This window comes from Staurois parvus, unplaced genomic scaffold, assembly GCF_062004578.1.
Source record: "Staurois parvus isolate SC_StPar_1 unplaced genomic scaffold, SC_StPar_1.0 ptg001284l, whole genome shotgun sequence".
NCBI lineage: Eukaryota > Metazoa > Chordata > Amphibia > Anura > Ranidae > Staurois > Staurois parvus.
Genome location: NW_028319080.1, coordinates 908128 through 932996, shown reverse-complemented (window position 1 = coordinate 932996; position 24869 = coordinate 908128). Strand labels below are relative to the sequence as shown.

At 41.6% G+C, this 24869-nt stretch overlaps 1 long non-coding RNA gene across 2 annotated transcripts in view; it reads left to right on the top strand.

Annotated features, from left to right (window-relative positions):
* Positions 1 to 16687: 16687 nt before the first annotated feature.
* LOC149437517 (uncharacterized) overlaps positions 16688 to 24869 on the top strand; it is a 114974-nt gene continuing 106792 nt past the window's right edge. For both annotated transcript variants that reach the window (XR_016308040.1, XR_016308039.1), the window contains exon 1: positions 16688 to 16805. This is a non-coding gene — a long non-coding RNA (uncharacterized LOC149437517). The remainder of the gene's footprint in view (positions 16806 to 24869) is intronic.

The window sequence follows — 24869 nt, the reverse complement described above, 5'->3', positions numbered from 1 at the left end:
AACATGAGGAACTGTATAAAAGGGTCGCGACATTAGGAAGGTTGAGAACCACTGGCCTAGACGAAGTAGGGGGAGGATCCTTTGAGTTGGCTGTGCGGTGCATGTTTTTCCGTGAGGGGGATACCACCACTGTTGCTAACGGTTGATGCTCCAGGATTAGAGTGCAAAGGCCCCTTTGCTGATCTGTTTGGCATTGAGCGCCCCGAAAGTGCGTTTGCCCCTTGTGGTCGCAACGTGGAGGTGAGGAGACAATTTAGCCGGTGATGGATTGCTTGTCATACTGATCACTATCACTACCACCAATCAAGTTCTCTTCGGAGTCTAATTATCGGATTTTACATGTATTAATGTATTGTGGACTATTGCACCATCTTTTGGATTTATTCACTACCCATGGCAATACATATGCTATTTTATTACGTGGTTTTTGTGTTTATTTTATATTCATTATTTTCTTCCACCATTTATTGTGACATCTTCGTTATTCCACATTCAGTTCCCTATTGGGATATATTCACCCTGTGTTTATATTGGCTCTGTGATGATCACATGCACTCTCCCAAGAAAAAAAACCTCTCTAGCAACATACACCAAACTGAGCATGTACATGTGGTTACTGGCTATGGGTTCAGTCTGTATCAGGTGGTTATTTCAACAATAGGAGGGGCATAGAAGAAAGGATCATACATCCTTTTTACACAATGCAGAGGATTAACCCCTTAGGTTCCACAGTGAGTATAACAAGCATGCTTTACTGCATATACGGACTGATTTTACTGCTGTGGGTTTAGTAACACTTTAACCTTTGTACCTAACAATGAGTGAGAGTATGAGTATATGGAGAATGTGTTCTGCAAAACTAACTGTTAGTAACTATAGAGAATGCATAGCACATTTGTTGTTTGTTCTTAATATATTTTAATATCATAATTAAATACACTCCAGACAATGTATAGTACTTTTGTGGGACAGACAACATCAGTAGGGCATTATAAATTCTACCTGTTCAGACAAATTATGTATTGAGGAATATGACACAGAAGCCATCAGATGACATGTATAGTAATGTTTTTGATTGATCACTCCTCTTTATACATTATATATGTTACATTCTCATACTTATATTGCATAAGTAGCAACTTTTTTCCTGTCGGGGCATGGAAGGTTTTGTACAAATTAATCGAGCCTTGGTTTTACTAAGATTGAGAAGCACTAATTGAAAACAATATAGAAGTATTACCTACCAGTATGAATTTCTAAGACAAGCAGAGAGTAGATGTAAATGTAAAGTTGCAGACGATTGAAGGGATACATTTGGCAGACGAGTGGGTGCAGCAGTGTGCTCAACGGACATGATGGCTTGAAAAGATAGTGTGACTTCAGAGCTATGCATATTTATATTCTTGAAAGTGAAAGCAAACATTTGTTACCTCCCCCCCTTTGTACTGCATTAATTTCTATATAGTACTGTACATAGCTTCTTACTCACGAAGAAAGCCTTCATTCATGTAGAATTGAAAGAGTTGTGAAATAGTGTTTTTTTTAAACTTGATTAACAGGTATGTCCACGTGTTCAAGATGCACAGGTAGAATGATGATAGTTCCTTAAAGTTGGGACCAAAACTCATTTATAGGAATTGGTCAATATATGGAAAGAAAAACTTTAAGACCTAGTTTACATTTGCAGAAAAACAACATAATGCCTCCTCACTTCTGGTCAAACATCCTCTGAAATGCAGTCTATCACAGATCACTCTTCAGGGTGAAGCTATTGTAAATGAGCCCTGAGAGATGAACATTAAAAGACCAAAACTACAGTAATAGCTAAAAATAAGAGAAGATTTACAATATACCTTCCACTTGGAACAGGGGAAGAGTATTTGCGGGTCACTGTCAGGGTACATGGAAAGGTCAAAAGCAACTGTAGCATGCTGAACATCCAGGAACACAGAGGTCAGACCAGGGGCGGACTGACCATTTGGAAACTCGGGCACTGCCCGAGGGCCTGGGGTCAGTAGGGGGCCCCATGATATGCCGCTGGTACCTTTTTCATAGGCTTTTTTGAGTTTGGGGAAGGACACAGGGACCCCATGATCCCCTATTTCCCGGGGGCCCCATGAGTTGTCAGTCCGCCCCTGGGTCAGACTATGAATGAGGAACATGGAAGTGCACAGGGGTCCCAGGAATGCAGGTACACAGGATACAGCTGGAAGGATGAGGAGTCCAGGACAGGTAGGATACCTGTTGGTGCTGACAGGGGAGAACCCAGCATGTCTACACATACAGCGAAGGGGAGGGCCCTTAAAAGAACCGGGTCTTAAATTCTAAGCAACCCCCCGGGTCTTCTCCAAAGCTCCTGAAGGTGGAGATGGGTTGCGTTGCAGACTATTCCCAGGATCCTGTTCTCTGACTCACCTGAGCAGGAAGCTACAGGGGACTAATGGCTAATAAGCAGGCAAGAGTTCCTTTGCAGCACTAAGGTGCAGGGATTACATGTAGGCAAGTGCCTATGTTTTGTTACTATTATGTCAATGTGGTAATGGTTCTTTAATTATTGGCTGATAGATGCAGGGGGTTCCATATATAAATGTATGTCATGTCTTCCCCTCTATGGTTATTTCTTTCCTTTTAAAGAGGCAATACTGTATATACATGGGAAGCCAAGCTTGTGCTGGGAATTCTGGTGTAGGAGCAGAGCAGTGAGGACCTGTGTACTATGTGTAGCACCCTCTGAGTCAGGTGCTAGGATAGGTAAGTTTGATTTGTGCCCAGTTTAGTTAATGGAGTAAATTTGTTCTGTTAGGTAAATTTAGTTTGGCTCACTGTACCCGGTGAGGCTGGAATTCTGTTTGGGGCTTACAGCTGTAAAATAGTTACCTTTCCTACTACAGTAGGTAAATTTATTTTAGCTCAATGTAACCATTGGAGCTGGGTTGAGTTGTTTGGTCTGGTCTGTGTTTCAGGGGCTTCCCAATGGATTGTTTCTCCCTGTTCACCTGGAGATTCTCTGGGTAATAGAGGTAGGAGCATATTAATCAGCAGCTTAATATTTATGTAGCCCCAGCCAATTTCTAGGAGCATCAGCCTAGAGGACTCTGGGAGAAAGTATAAATACTCTGAAGCAGGGGGCAGCCTCGGCTTTTTCTTGCCAAGGGGAAATCATCACCTGGGAGCTCATCTGCTCTTACAGGCAAATCTGTAATGTGTCTGTCGAATGGGCACCTCAACTGGGAGGCTGGAAAGCCTGAAGCTTCTGTTTGCTGCTGAAGACAGGCTGAGAGGGCTGTCATCTGTGGATCTAATCTGGGACCACTGAGAGAAGCTGCCTGCAGGATACTGGTGGGAGTCAACCATTTATCCAGAGATATTCTCTGAGTACAAGCTGAGAGAGATCCTAGAGACTAAGTGCTACCACCCCTCTTATGTGCTAGAAAGTCAGCAGTGTGTTTGCTAAAAGTTTGTCCTGAAGAGCATAGCTGATCCATTCCATAGGTAGGGGGCTGTTGCTTGGACTGTTCACCAAGGAAGGCTCAACCTTCCCAATACTGCTTTGCAGAACCTGCCCACTTTCTGCTACACAGGAACAGTGTTCTAGGCCCCAAGAGTTTTAACTTTCAAGAAGCAAGTTTAGTGTTCTCAAAGTTTTGGTATAGCAAGATATTGGAGCATCCTACCTTCCTCAATCCCTATCCAAGTTCAACTCTAAAATAAAATAAAAAAACACTCTAGACTGTTTCTTGAGCCGAGAGAGAACTTGCACGTGTTCCTGACTACAGGGTGATAAAGGGAAAAGACCTTGGGACCTGAAAATCGTGGGCCTCTATGGGGGTGCCACTAAGTGTGTAAATTGAGTTACCAGCAGAATCACCCTGTAATATGTCCTAATTTTGGGCAACCACATGGATGGACTTTCTGCATACGAATTTTCCTAGGTATGGAAAGCACCGCTAGGACAACAGCACAGTCATATCACAGTACAGCCAAATCACAGTACAGTTAATTTATTGGCTTTAATGTACAGTCCATGTAAGAGTGAGGAAATGTCTTATGTCAGCTAAAGTCACTTCAACTAATGTTTGTGTTCAGGACAAAAGTTGTCTGGTCTTTATTATTAATGGTGGAGAGCAAGTGGAGGGCAGCAATATGGTACATGCAGAAGAACAGGGAAACAAAGAGCTTAGCCATAATCAACCTTCTGGGTTAGGAAACAAAGGGTGAGCATTACAGTTAACCTTTATGGTTATGAAGAATGCAGAGGAGGAAAAAGCAAGCAGCAGAAACAGAAAGCAGTGATGGTGGCAAATGATGGAGGCTTGGAAGTGAGGGCGAAGTTTAGTACTTTATGCACCTCATTTATTGGTAGGGTCTCCATGTTGGAGCCCTCTGCCATACAGAGTCCTCATGAGGATCAAGCCTGGAGATTTCTTTATAAAAGGCTCTGTGGAGTAATGTGTAGTGGCTTCCCTCTGTGCCTATGAGTGGAGTAGTGAGTCCAGTTAAACTGGTGGAATACTGAGTGAGTGCTTAGTTCCATTTTCTCACAATGGGTTTGATTTACTAAAACTGGAGAGTGCAAAATCTGGTGCAGCTGTGCATGATACCCAGTCAGCTTCAAAGGTCAGTTTGTTCAATTAAGCTTTGACAAATAAAACTGGAGGCTTGGTTTCTATGCACAGTTGCACCAGATTTTGCACTTTCCTATTTTAGTAAATCAACCCATATGTCTTTAAAGCTGCAGAACTGTTACCTAACCATAGAATATGAATTTACTTAATAGAAATGTGCAATTTCTGACAAGTGGAATGAAATATTAAAGAGAACCAAACTAGAAGCGAATAAAAGTATGGAAATACAAATGGGCACCAAACCACAAAGAAAAAGAGTCCAGACTTCTATTAATTGTTTGTAATACTGTAACATCAAAACAAAAAAAGTGTTTCAGGGCAATACAACTGCATTTGCCAGGGTTTGAGATGTAATCAAGCACATGAATAGACTCAAAAGGTGTTTTCTTATGTTAAGTTGCACAGAAAAGGGATGGCTGAATCAGGGAAAGTAGGAACTATGCCAACTGGCTCACTGGGGACAAGAAACAGACTTGAGGCTCTGGGTTAAATTCTGTATAGCAGGACTTCTAGCACAGATTGATACTTTGCGTTTATATTGTACATGTTGTTTCTCTGTTTAGAGTGATAACTTGGGCAGCACAGTGGCTAAATGGTTAGCACTTCCAGCTGGCAGTACTCGGGTCGCTGGCTCAAATCCCAAACACAGCACCACCTGCCTGGAGTTTGCATGTTCTCCCTGTACCTGTGTGGGTTTCCTCTGGGTACTCCAGTTTCCTCCCACACTCCAAAGACATGCTGGTAGGTTAATTGGCTCCTGTCTTAATTGGCCCTAGTATGTGTAAGTATGAATGTGAGTTAGGGACCTTAGATTGTACACCCCTTGAGGGTTAGGGACTGATGTGAATGTACAATATATATGTAAAGCACTGTGTAAATTAACGGCGCTATAGAAGTACCTAAATAAATAACTGTTACTTTGCACGCACACATTTCTTTACACTGTTCTAGTGTGCTCACAGCAAAATTTAACATAATCCAAATATTAGTTCACTCTAACCTGTGTGCGAATCTATTTTCTGGTGACAATTTCCTCTGGTCAGAGAAGTATTGTGGTGTCAGCAGAGGTTGGGCTTTCTGAGTTTGGTCCAGAGACACGGAGCCTGAAAATAACTCCTAAGGGGGTAGTGCTACAGTAGCATTGGAGCTGCATTGCATTAGTGCATTGGGGTATCATTCAAAATAAATGGCACCACAACATACATAAATGTGCCCGTGTTACCACATAAATTGGAGTGCACAATTTTTACACTGAGTATATCACATACTGTGCATTACATTTAGGTTATCTCTAATATTTAAAGAATGGGCCAAAGATGTAGAGATAAATGAACTACCAACACAACATAAGAACATCTATTGCAATTCCACCCATGCACTTATGTACTTGTCACATTTAACCAGGTTTTACCAGTTAGTTTACTCTCAAATAGACTACTAGAAGACAGGTACTTGTTTATAAAAGGTTCACTTTATTGCGAACAATTTTATGGCCATGTGCCACATCTATTATACTGTACTAATACTATATACAGTATCACACTTCTAAATATTTTATTCTATTTTTTCATGTGACAACACTGAAGAAATGACACTTTGCTACAATGTGACGTAGTCAGTGTACAGCTTGTATAACATGTAAATTTGCTGTCCCCTCAAAATAGCTCAACACACAGCCATTAATGTCTAAACCGCTGGCAACAAAAGTGAGTACACCCCTAAATCAAAATGTCCAAATTGGGCCCAATTAGCCATTTTCCCTCCCCGGTGTCATGTGTCTCGTTAGTGTTACAAGGTCTCAGGTGTGAATGGGGAGCAGGTGTGTTAAATTTTGTGTTATCACTCTCACTCTCTCATACTGGTCACTGAAAGTTCAACATGGAACCTCATGGCAAAGAACTCTCTGAGGATCTGAAAAAAAGAATTGTTGCTCTACATAAAGATGGCCTAGGCTATAAGAAGATTGCCAAGACCCCGAAACTGAGCTGCAGCACGGTGGCCAAGACCATACAGCGGTTTAACAGGACAGATGCCACTCAGAATAGGCCTTGCCATGGTCGAACAAAGAAGTTGAGTGCACGTGCTCAGCGTCATATCCAGAGGATGTCTTTGGGAAATAGACGTATGAGTGCTACCAGCATTGCAGCAGAGGTTGAAGGGGTGGGGGGTCAGACCATAAGCCGCAAACTGCATTAAATTGGTCTGCATGGCTGTTGTCCCAGAAGGAAACCTCTTCTAAAGATGATGCAAAAGAAAGCCCACAAACAGTTTGCTGAAGACAAGCAGACAAGGACAGGGATTACTGGAACCATGTTGTGTGGTCTGATGAGACCAAGATAAACTTATTTGGTTCATGGTGTCAAGCATGTGTGGCGGGAACCAGGTGAGGAGTACAAAGACAAGTGTGTCTTGCCTACAGTCAAGCATGGTGGTGGGAGTGTCATGGTCTGGGGCTGCATGAGTGCTGCCGGCTCTGGAGAGCTACAATTCATTGAGGGAATCATGAATGCCAACATGTACTGTGACATACTGAAGCAGAGCATGATCCCCTCCCTTTGGAGACTGGGCTGCAGGGCAATATTCCAACATGATAACGACCCCAAACACACCTCCAAGACAACCACTGCCTTGCTAAAGAAGCTGAGGGTAAATGTGATGGATTGGCTCCAGACCTAAACCCTAATGGGCATCTGTGGGGCATCCTCAAATGGAAGGTGGAGGAGTGCAAGGTCTCTAACATCCACCAGCTCCGTGATGTCGTCATGGAGGAGTGGAAGAGGACTCCAGTGGCAACCTGTGAAGCTCTGCTGAACTCCATGCCCAAGAGAGTTAAGGCCCTGCTGGAAAATAATGGTGGCCACACAAAATATTGACACTTTGGGCCCAATTTGGACATTTTCACTTAGGGGTGTACTCACTTTTGTTGCCAGCGGTTTAGACATTAATGGCGGTGTGTTGAGTTATTTTGAGGGGACAGCAAATTTACATGTTATACAAGCTGTACACTCACTACTTTACAATGTAGCAAAGTGTCATTTCTTCAGTGTTGTCACATGAAAAGATAGAATAAAATATTTACAGAAATGTGAGGGGTGTACTCACTTCTGGGAGATACTGTATTTATTGAAGTGAAACTCTGGACACAAAAAAAAAAATATTAAAAGCAAATCAATCAGCTTAGTGTGCACAAAATGCCTTTGCTAGTCCAGACATTACCTTAAAAGTAGTGCTGACAACATTTCTGGACTACGCTCAGCAGGTCCTCCCCCTTACATTCTGTCTACAGAAAACTACAGGAGGGGGTGGACCCCAGACCAGTCATCCTGCACAGGGAGACAGATCAGCAGTGACTGGTCTTTTATATTGAGATATTTCTGCACAGAGGCAGACTTCAGGCAATGTTTCCTGCTGGTATCTTCACATATCTGGAAAAATATACAAAGGACACCAAGATTCAAGTTAGAACACACATGCCTATTTTATGTAGACAATATTTGGTTTTCCCAGATTTCAGAAAAATGTTAGTCATCATTTCTAAAATGCATACAGTGTTTACTCTTTTTTGCCCTTTCCTCCAATTATTGTTACATATCTATCAATAAAATTAAATTAAAAACAGTACAGTTTGTTTTTTGCACATTCTGTACCTCAATTTCTTGCAGTAGGTGTTCACCAAAAATGCTAATCTCACTGCCTGACATAAAGACGAACTTTTATCAAGTAAGTACTATTCAGAAAAATGTCTGGTGATCCTGCCAGAAATCCAGTTTCTGTTAAACTTCCTGTGCACCGAACTGAAATCTCAAATTATGGTTTCAGTTTTCCAGGTTCTCCTCCATGAACTAAAAAAAAACACTCCCCTATGTAATAGAAATTAAGAAAGGAGGAGGCGATTGTAATTCAAATTAGGAAAGCAACCTTCCTTATTATTTATTTATTTATGGTACTTACAGTGAGGAACAGAAGTATTTGAACACCCTGCGATTTTGCAAGTTCTCCCACTTAGAAATCATGGAGGGGTCTGAAATTCACATTGTAGGTTCATTCCCACTCGGAGAGACAGAATTTAAAAAAAAATTCAGGAAATCACATTGTATAATTTTTAAAGAATTTATTTGTCTTGCACTGCTGAACATAAGTATTTGAACACCTGAGAAATTCAGTGTTAATATTTGGTACAGAAGCCTTTATTTGCAATTACAGAGGTCAAACGTTTCCTGTAGTTCTTGACCAGGTTTGCACACCCTGCAACAGGGATTTTGGCCCACTCCTCCACACAGATCTCCTCTAGATCTGTCAGGTTTCGGGGCTGTCGCTGAGCAACACGGAGTTTCAGCTCCCTCCAAAGATGTTCTATTGGATTTAGGTCTGGAACCTTAATATGCTTCTTAAGGAGCCACTCCTTGGTTATCCTGGCTGTGTGCTTCGGGTCGTTGTCATGTTGGAAGACCCAGCCACGACCCATCTTCAATGCTCTGACTGAGGGAAGGTTGTTGCTCAAAATCTCAAAATAAATGGCCCCATTCATCCTCTCCTTAATACAGTGCAGTCGTCCTGTCCCCTTCGCAGAAAAGCACCCCCAAAACATGATGTTATCACCCCCATGCTTCACAGTAGGGATGGTGTTCTTGGGAAGCAACTCATCCTTCTTTTTCCTCCAAACACGACGAGTGAAGTTTAGACCAAAAAGTTCTACTTTAGTCTCATCTGACCACATGACTTTCTCCCATGCCTCCTCTGGATCATCCAGATGGTCATTGGCAAACTTCAGATGGGCCTGGACATGTGATGACTTGAGCAGGGGAACCTTCCGTGCAATGCATGATTTGAAACCATGACGGCGTAGTGTTCTACCGACAGTGACCTTTGAAACTGTTGTCCCAGCCCTCTTCATGTCATGGACCAGCTCCTCCCTTGTAGTTCTGGGCTGATTCCTCACCTTTCTTATCATCAGTGATGGTGATGAGGTGAGATCTTGCATGGAGCCCCAGTCCGAGGGAGACTGACAGTCGTCTTTAGCCTCTTCCATTTTCTAACAATTGCTCCAACAGTTGATCTATTTTCACCAAGCTGCTTGGCAATTGCCCCATAGCCCTTTCCAGCCTTGTGGAGGTCCACAATTTTGTCTCTGGTGTCTTTTGACAACTCTCTGGTCTTGGCCATGGTAGTAGTTGGCGTCTGACTGACTGTGGGGTGGACAGGTGTCTTTAAAGAGCTCAGACAGGTGCTACTAAGTTAGATGAATGAGTGGAGTACTTTTTAAAAGGCACAGTAACAGGTCTTTGAGAGCCAGAATTCTTGCTGTTTCTTAGGTGTTCAAATACTTATGTTCAGCAGTGCAAGACAAATAAATTCTTTAAAAACCATACAATGTGATTTCCTGAATTTTCTTTTAAATTCTGTCTCTCAGAGTGGGAATGCACCTACAATGTGAATTTCAGACCCCTCCATGATTTCTAAGTGGGAGAACTTGCAAAATCGAAGGGTGTTCAAATACTTCTATTCCTCACTGTATATAGTATAGCAATATCCTTTCCCTATATACTAGTGAGCTATAGAAAATCAGAAACAGAGCATAGATACGGATAGTGCAAAAAAAAACCTTTAAATTATTTAAAAAAATGAGTAAAATATGCAATTAAATAATTTAGTAATGAGTATATCAGCAGGCTGCATTGCACAGACAACATGCTTGCAATAAAAAAGAAGCACAATTCCCCATGAAAGTTGCTGGAAGGAATGCAGGTTTCACTGATCTGTATTACACACTGGATGGAGGGAGCCACTTGTACACCCAAAACTCATAAAAAGGGGGTTTGCAAGTAATTTGATATGATGGACAACTTGGAGACTTGGAGTACTTCTGCTATGACCTCTTTTAGACATACAGTATTTGTTAGGAACTCAACTCTCCATCCAATCATTCCAGATAATACCAAGCACATTTGTGAATAATGCAAGTCAAACACCTAAGTTTGACATGCAGAACTCAGAGATTTTTATTATGGCTTGAGCTTAAGTATAGTGATAGCACTGAATATTTCAGGCGGTTTCCATAAAGCACCAATCACAATACGTTATAGATGTTACCATGAACAATGATGTGGTGTGTCATAAGCTGTCATAGACAGGATAGTAACTTCTACAATTCTTCAAGGCCTAAAGATGCCTACCTAGATAACAACATTCCATTCTCCATGGAACCTCCTGTTCATGGGAACAAAAGGTTTACAAGCCTAAACAGGTTAGTTAACTATTAACCTTTTGTAATTAGTGGTGCATGAAAATGAAAATTCTGGTGCCGAAACCGAAATTTTAAAATGCACTTGGCCGAAAACCGAAACCGAAATGCGCAGTTTTTAAAAATGAATATATATTTTTTTATAAAAAAAAAACTTTCATTATAAAAAAAACCCCACAATATATACCCCAATTTTTTAGTAAAATATGAAAGAGGATGTTACGGCGAGTAAATAGATACCCAACATGTCACGCTTTAAGATTGCGCACGCTCGTGGAATGGTGTCAAACTGCGGTACTTAAAAATATCCATGGGTGATGCTTTAAAAATTTCTACAGGTTAGCAGTAAAGTTACAGAGGAGGTCTAGTGTGAGAATTATTGCTCTTACTCAGATGTTCATGGCGATACCTCACGTGTGTGGTTTCAACACCGTTTACACATGTGGGCATGGACTATATATGCGTTCATCGCTATGTGCGAGCACGGGGGGACAGGGGTACATTAAACTTTTTTTTTATTATTTATGTAATGTTTTTGGGTTTTTTTGCACTGTCCCTTTAAAAAAAATTTTAATCACTTTTATTCTTATCACAAGGAATGCATGCATCCCTTGTGATAGAAATAATTAGTGACAGGTCCTCTTTATGGAGAGATATGGGGTCAATAAGACTCCACATCTCTCCTCTGCAATGTAAAGCATTAGATCAAAAAAGCATTGATCTAGTGCTTTAGAAAATAAAATGGCCGGAACCGGAAGTGACATCGCTCCGGTCCTTCAAGGGCATAGAGATGAGTGGAGGCCATCTTTCCTTCACTCATCTCTATGCCCAGTGTTGGGATCGTTCGATGGTTTCTCAGGTAAGGACGAGAACTACCAAGCAGCAGGCGGTGGAGGCAGCGGTGGGCGGTGGCAAGAGGGCGGAGTTTTTTCGGCACCTGTATCAGTGCTTTTTTTTATATATCGGCTGATAGGGATGTTTTTGGCCACAACGTTTCGGCCACCAAAATTTTGGTGCACCCCTACTTTCAATATTGGTAACATTTTTTATTAATGAAAAGGGTGTTTTATATGCACTATCCAGTGTGTTCTGTTTCTGCTTCTCTATCGCTTTCAGTTTGTAATATATTTCCCTTGCACATGGATATATTCTAGAAGAAAGGGTTAACTATCCAGTGAGTGCAGTTTATGTGAAGATTTTATACACTAGTGAGCTTAATGGGCTAATACAGAACTGGGTTCATTAGTTGTCCATTTACAATACATTAACATGCAGCACTGGGTTCAAACCCTAACTAGGACTCTGCATGGAGTTTGCATGTTCTCCCTGTGCATGCATGGATTTCCCTGAGTTTCTTCCCACACTCCAAAAACATGCTAGTAGAATAACTGGCTCCTGCCTATTTAGAAAATTAACCCTAGTATATGTGTGCATGTATGTACCACGGAACATAGAGAACTTAGACTGTAAGCTTCTTGAGGGCAGGGACTGATGTGAATGTACAGTATGTAAAGCGCATGTTTGGAGATATATAAATACCTGTAATAAAAAAGTAAGTATACATGTAGATGTGAGGCCTGAGGACATGGCATCACCCTCATTTCTTTACAATCTGCAAATCTGTGATTATCAAATTTAGATTTAGGTCTCTTTTTAAAGAAATGCTCCAAAATGAAAACATAATCCAGGTGCATACACAAACAATCCAGCAGAGAACTTTTATTAAAGTGTTACTAAACCACAACAGTAAAATCAGTCTGTATATGCAGTAAAGCATGCTTGTTATACTCACTGTGGAACCTAAGGGGTTAATCTTCCACATTGTGTAAAAAGGATGTTTTATCCTGTCTTCTCTGATCCTCCCCTTCTTGCACTGTCCCCATTTCATCTCCTGATAGAACAGAGCCTTAGGGGCAAGCTGCACATGCTCAGTTTAGTGTGCATTGCAAGAGAGTTTTTCTTTTCTTTGGGAGAGCACATGTGTGACGGAGGAGTAGGTGGGACAGATCACACGCGGAGAGCAGAGGGGCACACAAGACTTTTATTGAGTGATTTGGAGGGCGCACGATAAGTATAGCAAGGTTTTGGCAAAACAAAAGTTAAGTCTGTACTACAGGGTGGGACACATGACATGGAGCACACAACATGTTGGCAGACTGGCAGGCAATGGGTTAAGTCCAGGGCACACAGCAGAAGGCAGGCTCTAGCAGGCCATGGGTTATGTCTGGGGCACACAGCAGAAGGCAGGCTCTGGCAGGCAATGGTTAAGTCTGGGGCACACAACAGGGCAGGCAATGGGTTAGGTCTGGGGCACACAACAGAAGGAAGGCTCTGGCAGGCAATGAGTTAAGTCCGGGGCACACAGTAGAAGGCACACTGGCAGGCAATGGGTTAAGTCCGGCTTGGCTGTAGGGTCTGGCCGCAGCACAGGACCTCTCACAGCACCCTGGGTTGCGAGCAGGGGTAGATACCCCATGCCTGGGTCCTGCTCCAGTCTTTTATCTCCAGAGCAGGATGCTCCCAGGTTGCCAGGCAACAGTTGCCCTGGCGTCAGGTTGCTATGGTAACAAGCCCTGCCCCCTCACTCCAGCAGCACACAGGGAACACAACCTTTGTCTCCGGCGGGTGCAGAGCGCTGGAACATCGAGGCAGCACTGTGCCCACCGAGACAAGGGGAGGGGGGGTGCGCAGCGACATCTAGGTGGCCTGCATGTGGGGAAACCAGTGAGGCAGCAGAATCCTCAGGGCTCGGCGAGGTGAGGTGTGGGTACTCCCATCAGGAGGCAGCTCCCTGGCACCCAGCACACCACTTTATGCGGGCTACGTTCAGGCGCAGGGCCATATAATGGGGAGGGGGGGTGCAGGAATCTGAAGGGGGGGGAAGAGAGGGAGTAGTGGAGGGGGGACCATGACAGCATGTGATCAGCACAGGGCCAAACAGCACTATCCAGACAGTGGGTCAGGGGTCCTGTAGCTTCGTAGGACAGTTTGAGGAGAATGAAAACTCCTCCAGAAGCTTTATGTAGAATATAATTAATTCAGCTTAAAACAGACGTCTGTAGTCTTCATATTTCTGACTAACCTAAGTGATATTGAAAGTCACTTTGCTAGTGTAAATTTAAACCTTACGTGTGTGAATGGCTTTGAAAACGGGTGTGGGGATGTACCATGGTATATTCTTGACTAAGAGGTCAGTAGGTCGTATTCTTCTCTTAAAAATAGATCAATCGGAGTGCAGTAAAGAGCAAAGAAAGAATATGTCTTTTATATAGAAAATCATTTCTAAATCTATAATATAGTTAGTTAGATAGTTATTTCATATAGTTAACTAATTAGTTAGGAATAGTGTGTGATAGTATAGTCTCAATTATTGTTGGTTATGTTTATGCATTTATGTGATCATTGTCCTTATGCTGAAAGTTGAACCTGTTGTAAAAGAATGAAGTTATGTGAAGCTCATGTATGTGAAGATCACATAACAGTCCATTGTAACAGTATTATGTATTTCTGTCCACTAAGAGTTTTGTAGATAACTTTACACTAAGAATTATATGTATAGAATACTTATAAATATGGACACTAAGAATCATGTTTAGAACATTTACAAATAAGGCTATTACATATTTAGGTCACACTGAATTAGGAAATAACTGTTTAGTGGGCTGTGTCTTTTTGGTCTTTTAAAACATATATAAGATGTGCCCTAGTCACATAGAGAGACACACACACACATACCCACACATACTGCAGCTGACACACACTGACATTTTTGTTTTCATAAGGCCTACAAAGCCTTAATACACCTGTTGTCTTCCCTGACAAGACTGAAACACTTTTCATTTACCATATAACAGGCAAGAAGCTTGATATTTTTCAAAGCTCATTTCTTTTCCATAAGCTACAACTTTTGTTATCTTTTACTCTGTATTTTATTTTATCTTTTGTATTCATTTTATGTTGTTGCCAAGTGTGAATTAAATAAAAGTCACACTGTTTCAAAACAGCCTGGCATTAGAACACTTTACCGCAAACGCCTAAGAAAGACACTTAAATAACATAACTGTCACGATATTTAACACTTTAACCAGGGCTCTGCTATACTGCTGATTGGAGAATGTATTTGCCAAAATAATTGCATCTCCATGTTGTGTGTACTGTGGGACACCAGATATAGTGAATGCAGGGTCCGGGGAGACCAGATATAGTGAATGCAGGGTCCGGGGAGACCAGATATAGTGAATGCAGGGTCCGGGGAGACCAGATATAGCAAATGCAGGGTCCGGGGAGACCGGATATAGTGAATGCAGGGTCCAAGGAGACCTGATATAGTGAATGCAGAGTCCGGGGAGAGCAAATATAGTGAATGCAGGGTCCGGGGAGACCTGATATAATGAATGCAGGGTCCGGGGAGACCAGATATAGTGACTGCAGGGTCCAGGGAGAGCGGATATAGTGAATGCAGGGTCCGGGGAGACCAGATATAGTGAATGCAGGGTCCGGGGAGACCAGATATAGTGAATGCAGGATCCTGGGAGACCAGATATAGTGAATACAGGGTCCTGGGAGAGCGGATATAGTGAATGCAGGGTCCGGGGGGACCAGATATATTGAATGCAGGGTTCGGGAAGACCAGATATAGTGAATGCAGGGTCCTGGGAGACCGGATATAGTGAATGCAGGGTCCGGGGAGACAGGATATAGGAAATGCAGGGTCCGGGGAGACCAGATATAGCGAATGCAGGGTTCGGGGAGACCAGATATAGTGAATGCAGGGTCCGGGGATAAAAGATATAGTGAATGCAGGGTCCAGGGAAACCTGATATAGTGAATGCAGGGTCCAGGGAGGCCAGATGTAGTGACTGCAGGGTCCAGGAAGAGCGGATATAGTGACTGCAGGGTCCGGGGAGAACAGATATAGTGAATGCAGGGTCCGGGGAGACCAGATATAGTGAATGCAGGGTCCGGGGAGACCAGATATAGTGAATGCAGGGTCCGGTGAGACCAGATATAATGAATGCAGGGTCCGGGGAGACCAGATATAGTGAATGCAGGATCCTGGGAGACCAGATATAGTGAATGCAGGGTCCGGGGAGACCAGATATAGTGAATGCAGGGTCCGGGGAGACCAGATATAGTGAATGCAGGGTCCGGTGAGACCAGATATAATGAATGCAGGGTCCAGGAAGACCAGATATAGTGAATGCAGGGTCCTGGGAGACCGGATATAGTGAATGCAGGGTCCTGGGAGACCGGATATAGTGAATGCAGGGTCCGGGGAGACCGGATATAGTGAATGCAGGGTCCGGGGAGACCGGATATAGTGAATGCAGGGTCAGGGGAGACTGGATATAGTGAATGCAGGGTCCGGGAAGACCAGATATAGCGCACACTAGCTAGTGGAGGATTTTCGTATATGTTTGCAGCACAGGATATGTCACGGCGTGCACTGAAGTTTCTCTGTGTTTTTTTGGAATTTTTCTTTGGGACTATTTTTATTTTTAATTTATTTATATTTTTTTTTATGGGACAGAGTCACTTTTTGGATTGAGTTGTTCATCATTTTTTGGACTAAGTCACTGTTTCCATATATCAGTGTTGATTATTCACTTGTATTACTAGCACTTTATATACTTTTTTTGCAGCCAGTACTGTCACTTGTTATTTTTTGCACCAATCATCTGCATTTATATGTTATGATCACTTTCAGATGAGGGACACATGTATGTGTAGTTTATGCTATTCAATTTTTCACTCATTATTTATTAAGTAGTGCAGTACCCTGTCATGCTTATGTAGTTTCCTTTTACTGCATAGAGAGAAAGGAGAGAATATGATGTAATCCCGGCTGTTCCACCTCCTCCTTGGCAGAGCAGATGCTGTTATCCTTTGAATTGCAGAGATGAGGTCATGAAAATTCAATGAGACTCTCCTCCTAAATGGTAAGGATTTCCAAAATGTATTTAACTGTACTGTGTTTTGTGTAGGGGGATTTTTATGCCTATCCCAGAGATTTGTAATGGATTTTGTAAAAGATGTATTACATCCTAGATTGTAAGCTCCAAGGAGCAGAGCCCTCGAACCCCTCCTGTACTGTATTGTATTGTTACTGTACTGTTTCATGTATTGTCTCCCATTGTAATGTACAGCGCTGAGCAAACTGTTGGCACTATATAAATACTGTGTAATAATTATAATAATATTAAAAATATTCCTTTATGACATGTCATAATGTAGCTTTATCTGCAGACAAGTTAGAGTGGTTCTAAGGCTCCATGTACACGGGACACTTCTGAACGATGGAAACTGACTGCTGGAAAACGTAGGCTAAAAAACGTCTGTTTAGCCGCGTTTGCATATTGCGTTTATGTGTGTTTATGAGCGTTTGCGTTTAGAAGCGCTTTTTTAAAGATAACCTCAGGAGACCTTCCAAAATGCCCAGAATGCACTGAAAAACAGTAAAAAATTAACTATTTCAGACATTTTGAGAGAAATAGAGAGAACAGTATTTCTTAAGGTTAGCTGTGTTCCAGCTCATTTCTGTGCAGAAATTATTGCAGCAATGCCTAACATATTTTCTTTCATGCGAAACCTCAAAGTATGGCGTACCAGGTCCATTTGAGTACCGGGAAAACGCTTTGCATGCATTTTTCATGATAAAAAAAGGCTCTGGACTGCATCTGGAAATGGAAGAGTTAAAAAAAATTTCCGAGTTTGCATACCGCATTTATGCACGTTTGTGTTTAGAGGCCTTTTTAAAGATAACCTCAGGAGACCTTCCAAAATGCCCAGAATGCACTGAAAAACAGTAAAAAATTAACTATTTCAGACATTTTGAGAGAAATAGAGAGAGCAGAAGCAGAGAGAGCAGTATGTGTTGAGATTAGCTGTCTTTTTTTTGTGGTGTTTGGATGTGTTCCGGCTCATTTCTGTGCAGAAATTATTGCAGCAGTGTCTAACATATTTTCTTTAACCGTACTTCAAAGTATGGTGTATCAGGTCCATTTGAGTACCAGGAAAACACTTTGCATGCATTTTTCATGATGAAAAAAGGCTCTGGGCAGCATCTGGAAATGGAAGAGTTAAAAAAAAATTCCAAACACTAACACTTATAAACAAGGTTAGCCACGTTTACACGCTGATTGATAAAATCTAGTCCTGAACACAAGTTTGGTGCGTTCAAAAAAACTACTGTAAACTCAATGACTAAAGTGAAAATGTGGTGCCGCGCCCTCTATGTGAACAGATGTCTAGATATTAATAAAATATGTTTGCATTCAATAAAATTAAAATAAATGATTAACTATCTTTTCCAAAGTTATACTGCAAAATTAAAATAATAATCAAACATAGAAGTAGCAAATTGCAATAATGGATACGAAATCCCAAAATATATATGGGAATGTTCAACTGATAAAGAAGTCCAACCAAGTTAAAAGTCCTTTCATGAGATTAACCACTTGCCGCCCAGCCACCGCATATAAACGGCGACAGGGCGGCGCTCGTAGGCAAAAGCACGTTTTAAAACAGCTGCCTTCAAAACAGGTAGGGGGCGCGTGCCCGCCCTACCTGTCCCGCGGGTGTCAGCAGCGGGTCTCCGCCGCCGGGTCACGGCCGTTTTTTACCGGCTGTTTTCCCGCGATGAGCGGTGATCACTGACAGAGCAGGGCTGCATTGTTTACACACAGCCCTGCTCTGTGACAGTTCGCCGACAAGCTGCAGACTGCAGAGGGAGAGAAGAGTTTCTCTCCCTCGATCAGCTCCCCCCTCCCTCCCCCCCCCCCCGTCCAGTACACACCCCCGCCCCCTAGTAAAACACTCCCCTTACACAGCAAATTCTAAAAATGTTAACCCCTTCCTCCCCAGTGACAGTACAGTTTCAGTGTTTTTTTTCACTGATCACTGTATTGGTGTCACTAGGGATGTCAGTGACCCCAAGTCAGTTCCCCCCCCAGTGTCAAAATGTCCGCCGCAGTCCCGCCATAAGTCGCTGATCGCCGCCATAAGTCCCTGAACGCCGCCATATGTCGCTGATCGGCGCCATTATTAGTATAAATAAAAATTAAAAATCCCAGTATCTTTCCCGCCATTTGTAAACGCTATAACTTTCACGTAAACCAATTAATTTACACGTATTGGGGTTTTTTTTAGCAAAGACATGTCACAGAATGCATTTTGGCAGAAATTTATGACTAAATTTGATTTTGCATTTTTTTTTACTGGACATGTTTTATAGCAAAAAGTCCAAAACATTGTTTTTTTTTTCCTCAAAATTGTCAGCCTTTTTTTTTATAGCGCAAAAAATAAAAACCGCACAGGCGATCAAATACCATCGAAATAAAGCTCAATTTGTGGGGGAAAAAAGGATGTAAATTTCATTTATGTACCGTATTGCATGACTGCGCAATTGTCCGTTAAACTAGCGCAGCGCTGTATAGCAGAAAAATGGCGTAAATTGCAGTATTTATACCATAGATTGTAGACGCTATAACTTCCACACAAAGCAATCAATATACACTTATTGGGATTTTTTTTACCAAAAACATGTAGAAGAATACATTTTGGCCTAAATTTATAACCAACTTTGAGTTTACTATATATTTTCTATAGCTGAAAGTAAAAAATATTGTTTTTCTTCAAAATTTTAGGCCTTTTTTTGTTTATAGCGTGAAAAATAAAAAGCCCACAGGTGATCAAATTACACCGAAAGAAATCTCTATTTGTGTGAAAAAAAGGACGTAAATTTTGTTTGGGTGCAGCATTGCATGACTGCGCAATTATCAGTTGAATTAGTGCAGCGCCGAGTAGCAAAAAGAGGCGTGGTCATTAAGGGGGGTAAATTCTCTGGAGCTCAAGTGGTTAACATGCTCAAAAGTACTTATGAAGTACTCACACTTTCCAATCAGTCTGTAAGTGCGAGTATTGGACTGAAGAGTAAAGCATTACCCTGGTGTGATACTCTGTTGAGAGCTGAGTGGGTTAATCACCTCTTCGTTCCTGGATATGCTGCTATGAATGAATGTAGGATGTGAATCCTTCCTTCCTGGGGCTGTATATTCCTTCTCCACATGTGTGCCGGGAAGAAAGGAGAAAGGGATAGTGTCTTATCCTTAATAAAAAGTGAATATTTATTTGTGCCTAGTATGCACTCATAACTTTCTGGTATTTTTTCTTTTTCTTATTTTTAATTTCTAAATCTTTACTTTTGACAATTTTATTCAATTCACTCATATATTTGTTAAAGTCAGAATGATCTTTGTATGACTCTACTTTTTTTTTTGTAATCCTTCAGGGCTATCTCAATTTTCCTCATTTTTCTTTGTTTCCTTTTTATTAGAAATACTATTAATTCCATGCTTTTTTCACTGAAAAAAAATTAGAAAAACCACACATATTATGGAAAAAAGTTGAATACCTGGTGGGATTTAACTACTTTAGAAAAATATCTCAAAGAGAAGATTATTCCCAAAAAAGTATGGTGGGACCTACCCATAGCAGATGGATTACTAGAAGAGGATGACATCACTGAATGGTTTAATTTTTTCATTTGTGCAAGGAAGGATTTTTTTGGATAGAGAGGATTAATGCTGAGGGTTATATCTGTGCTGGAAGGTGAATTTGATGGTGGAGATGATTTTTGCTTTGAGGGAGGATATAGGGTGGATTTGGGGGAAAGATGATTTCACTGGGAGGAGGGATTGGAGGATTTTAGTGTTGGGGGTAGAGGATTTGTGTTGGGGAGCTGGGAGAGGAATTGTGCTAGGAAGGGTATTTTAGTTGAGATGAGCTGGGTGGGGATTTGGGGGAGGAGAGGATTTGTTCTGGGGGAGAAGGCTGTGTACTGGGAGGGGAAATTGAAAGGGGGGATTAGTCCTGGGAGGGGGAATTTTAGGGGTGGTGAGAGTGCCCAAAAGTACCCCAAATCTTTTACAATATTAGTAACACCTCTGCCCTAGATTGCGGGGATGGGCAATGTGAGTATCCTTGAAGTCTTTGGTAAGGTTAAAGGGATATTATTCTTGCCTAGGTGAGAAAGCAAGAAGTGAATGGCCAGAATAAAAGGTATTCAGGAAGAAAATGTTTTTATAGTGTCTGATTGTGTAATGGGGAGGGAGGAGGAAAAGTATGTAAAGAGCTTAAAGAGGGTGAAGGTTTACTTTAAGGGACCATTCAGACCTGTCTGTTCTTGTGCATTAAGTTTGATTGGGCAGTAAACACAAAAGAATGGATATTAAAGAAAAAAAAAAACATTCAGCATTTTCTGATGCATCACAGCACAATGCAAGATAGGGCGTTAAAGTGTTACTAAACCCCGGGCCCTGCATTCACTATATCTGGTCTCCCACAGAACATGGAAATGCCATTATTTTAGTAAACATAAACCGTTTAATAACTTTTCTCATCAGCAGTATATAGCAATCTTGTGACTTCTATCAGTTCCAAGCAGAGCACTGGTTAAAGCTTGTAGGAGGAGTTTTCATTCTGCTCTAGGAGGATGCAGAACCCTTGACCTCTGTCTGGACAGTGTTGATTGGCCCTGTGCTGATCACATGCACTCTCCTTAGAAAAAAACAACCTATCTAGCAATACACACTAAACTGAGCATGTGCATGTGGCTAAGGGTTCAGTCTGCCTTATCAGGTGGACATTCAAACAAGAGGAGGGGCAGAGAAAAAAGGACCAAAAGGCCTTTTACACAATGCAGAGGATTAACCCCTTAGGTTCCACAGTGAGTATAACAAGCATGCTTTACTGCATCTACAGACTGATTTTACTGTTGTGGGTTTAGTAACACTTTAAGGGGTTTATTTACTAAAGCCATATAGACTGTATATATAGCATATAGACTACAAGGTGCAGTTGCACTCTGCAAGTGCAATTTCTCCAGAACTTTGTAAATGAGATAAAGATTCACTTTGCAAGGAATACCCAATCATGTGCAAGGAAAATTGGGGGGAAAAAAGCTCTTTTGCTTGCACATGATTGGATGATGGAAGTCAGCAATGCTTCTGCTCATTTACTAAGTTCTGGAGCAACTGCTCTTGCAGAGTGCAACTGTACTTCGCAAAGTGCTCAGTCTATTTGCCTTTAGTAAATTAACCCCTATGTACCTTATAGTAAGCTGAAACATGTATGTTGGAGCTGCACTAGATTAGAGCTCTGAGTATAAGTCAATGTAAATGGCCCCACAACATACTAACACACTTTACCACAATGCTGTACATTACAAGGGTATTCTTGTTGAATTATTTTATTAATTTCCTTAGAAAACAAATGTCAGAACAGACAAATAGTAGAAGCAGGCCATTTTGATGCCATAAGTATACAAAATATACAACAGGTATAAATGTAAATGCAAAACAAGGACCTAAAGAGATAATTAACAGTCCAGATGCAACTGGACCATGTGGTTGTTACAAAAAAGTAGTGTAGAAGTGGAAAACCCAGATACTCCTGCGCTTAGGGATGGACTCAATGTCATTAGGACCACATAACAAAATTCTTGGGATATGCACGCCTTGCTGCCCTCAAAAGACTGGGGGAGTCCAAATATACTGAATAGAGAAAAGCAAACAGAGGGTGCACCGGCCTAGTGCATTACCTTAAAATTATTAAAAATGTATTAAATGTTAAAAGTAGGTATTGTATTCACAGATTGTCAATAAAATCAAAGGCACATCATGAAGGAACAGCTCTGTCCAATTCCACTACGTGTCTGTCTGTAATGAGAACTTTGGACATCCAAAAGGCTGACGCGTTTCAAGGAGTAGCCTCTTCCTCAGAGCCAACTACTAGTACTACTGACATATGAAACAAGGTAGCATCAGCAAAGTAGACTATGGCTGTGGGTGCGACGAGTTAAATTAATCAGGGATCATTCAAGTGTACCAAGCCATAGTCCAACTAGAGCTAACTTGAAAATATGGCCTAGGGAGAACAGAGTAATAAGAAGAGAGTGTAGAAGAAATGAAGGGTCAGGGTAGCAGAGGTGCCCAGTGGAGCCAACTATCTAGTCTCTGACACAGTTGTGGTGAAGGTTCAAAAAACAAGAGACACAAGAAAAGGAGATATAGGAGAGAGCAGGGAGCGAAGAGAAAATAGGATCCCTGTGGCGCAACCGAAGATCAGGTATAACTGTATAAAATCCGACACTAGTACAAACCCTAATTACTAATCTTCAAACACAGATAACTAACCGGAAGTTCTGTGGTGGCCATCTTGGTTGAGGTCCGAGCTAGGATCTGTATGCTAGACGCTGATGTACATCACCATATTCGGAGTATTGGCAGGAGTGAAGACTGTTTGCATCATAGGAGTGATCATATATATTCAAAGCTTCATATTGTAGATTATCTGGTAAGGTGCATGAGCCATGAGGTGGTGGGTCACCTTAGTGTTGTGCACTGATTGGTGGTCACTTGATTTGGATAAGTGTGCACATATTGGCACGATTGGTATCTATTTACTATACATACTACACTATATGAATTTCTGTTTTGTCGGAGAGCAATTAATCAGATATGAAGAGTAAACGATTAAAGGAGGAATCCACAAGATTGATCTCCCCTTACAAAGCAAAGAATTTTTGATTGGAGAGGGTAAAACTTTTTGAAAAGAGGAAGAGGATCACATCATCTTGGTGATATAAGAATTGAGCACTCAAATATACATGGTGAAAGTCCTGTAAGAATGAAATACTCACAACATGAATTTCTATAGAAGGAGTTTAAAGATTTTTTTTTATTGAATACCAATTTGGATGCTGAGTATATGTTTATCAAAGGTCAGGTATGCCTGTGTGAGTGCTTCACCATGGCAAGAGCACCGACTCATCAAAATGAGGGGGAAGACAGTGTTTGATTCATGGCTGCCAAATTGTTTAGAATTTGTCGATCTGGTCTTTTCCTAGAGCTTCCATCTTGGGGTGTATTATGGTGCAATGCATTCTATGCTTGGTCTCAGCCAAAATCAAAGATGGAGATTTCCACGCCTTAGCTATGTTCTGTTTAGCGGCTGTCGGAAGCTAGATGAAAAGTCTAATTTGTCTGCGCGTCAAAGGCGCTGGTTTCAAATCGAGAAGAGCAGTGGTAGGGTCTGGTGGGGGTGCTACCTCAAAGAGGACAGAGGCTAGTGCAAAATATTCCCTTCCAAAATGATTGAGCCACCGGACCAAATGTGCAAATGCGTGCCCACATCCGAAGACCCTAAATATTCTTTAATAAAATCAACCTGTGCGTGGTCCTGGTGTAATAGTATATGAAGCAATGAATAGATGAATGAACAAAATAAGCTGCTGCCTGTGTGTCCTCATATGATCACACCACATATCTCAAAAACAGTATTGTTAACAGGACAGCGCTGCAGATGGTAAGGTATGTGCTGAAAATACAAGGCAATTGCTACAATGTATAATATGACAAATCCTCTATATATAACAGGATTCCCACATAATAGATATTATAATGATAACAAGCAATTCTCACAACAGCATATTCAACATTCAAATAAGTCTTTATCAGCTTATAAAGAAAAGTTCCCTTCCATCCGGGTACTCAAAAAAACATGAACTGGAATCACCACTAGTGAGGAACCTTCACCTTCAGCCTCTCACCTGATGGTTAGACCTATTGAATTTCAGTTTAATCATGCCTTTAACCCTATTATATCTGGGCTGCGGGAATACCCTTCAAGTTCAAGTCCTCCAAAGTTCCAATACAAGCGGATCATCAATATATAAAGAGAAATGCTAACATAGTGTGTACACATAAATAAAATGTATTAAAATAAGTTAAAAAAACAACACTCACAAGTGAGGTGCACATTCGTGGTGCACTACAGGTAACAGCGGTATCAGGGCTAGTCCTCCTTATGACTTCGTGAGTGGAATCAGTGTACTCCCTCCCTCTCATCCCCTGGTGATCTCCATTCAGTATGGTCAGTGCAGACCCGTCGGCAGTAAAGCGATGTACCGGTAAGTTGTGTCACTCTCTCCACATAGCACCCTT